Consider the following 1,456-nt stretch of genomic DNA (forward strand, 5'->3'; position numbering starts at 1 on the left):
GATGGCTGGGCTTATTCCCAGGCTCACAGTTAGCTTGCAACCCAACAATGAGAAGGGGAAGTATCATTCCAGGCACAGATGATGTCACTTGTCTCCATTCTCCTGTTTTCATCTCTTCCTTGGGGTGTCCCAGACCCACTCATCCTCACTGTCAGCACCCATCTGAGTCCTTCCATAAATCCTTCCTCGTTGGCCTGAATAAGTCCTTTTCTATGGTAAATAAGGTTGCTTCTGTGACACTTTCCGCCTCCTAGATCAAAACAAGCCTGAGGTCTCTCCAGGCTCTCCATGCTGGGCTGTCTTCTTGGGTGAGACTGCCATTTCCCCAAGTCCTACAAATTTTTATAACTTTATAAGTTGTGATTTCATTTTCATTTAGTTTTAAATATTTTAAAATTTCTCTTGAGATTTCTTCTTTAGGGTTTTCCAGTTACTTTCTGTTATTTCTAGTTTAATTCCATTGTGATCTGAGACCAGACGTTGTGTGATTTCTATTCTAAATTTGTTAAGGTGCATATTATGGCCCAGAAGGGGTAGGAAGAAGGATCCACACATACTGGAGCTGCATCCAGAATATTGCTTCAAGGTCATCTCTCCAGAATTCGTTTCTTAGAAATTCTGCATGATCCACCCTCTCTGCCCATCAGCATTACGCAAGACACTTCCAGACCTACTCCAACTCTTCCTCACACAAGATCCTTCGCAACACCCAGTCCTCTAGAATATTTCTTTCTCTCGATTCTAAATGACTTCTGCATTGCCTTTCATGTGTTCCCATGATTCTCAAGGTTCATGTGCTAATCACAGAAACCACCTTGTAGGCTTATGCAGATAGGGAGTTAATAGAAGGGATTGTAGATGCACAAACTCATCTGGGCTAAGTGTGAGTTCGAGACTGGTTCTCCCATTCCAGAAATGGACTCTAAGTGAGCTACCACCTCTGGTGTGATTAGGAAGTGGAGGGTGGGGAGTCAGCCACTGGCTCCTAGCATAGTCCCTGTGCTGAGAAAGCCCACCCAGCTCTCAGAAATCAGCCACAAGCCACACCAGCCATATAGATATTGTGCACCTGCCTTTCATTTCTGCTGCTGCAGAAGAACCAAATGTCTCCTCCACTGTACTTGCCAACAGAGCAGAATGGAAGCAGCAGAAATGAGGCCTCAGCCTCATCTTCTTTTCCAGGTATCTTGCACCTATAATTGTCTAATTGTCGTACCCTGCCTGGCAGTCCAGAGGCAAGTGAGTCTGGGAAATTCAGGCTTGAAATTTCTGGCCTCAAGAAGGCATCTCTAAGGAAGCCAGGATGGAGAGAATGTAGCTAAACATTATCTGCCACCAGTGCCCATTCCTGGCTGGGACCTGTCATCACTGACTCCCCCCACCCCAGCCCACATTCTTCATCACTATTCATTCATTTGAATCCATAAATAAGTGTTGTGCCTTACTCTTCCCACCC

This window comes from Crocuta crocuta, unplaced genomic scaffold, assembly GCF_008692635.1.
Source record: "Crocuta crocuta isolate KB4526 unplaced genomic scaffold, BGI_CrCroc_1.0 scaffold93, whole genome shotgun sequence".
In the NCBI taxonomy this organism is placed as follows: domain Eukaryota; kingdom Metazoa; phylum Chordata; class Mammalia; order Carnivora; family Hyaenidae; genus Crocuta; species Crocuta crocuta.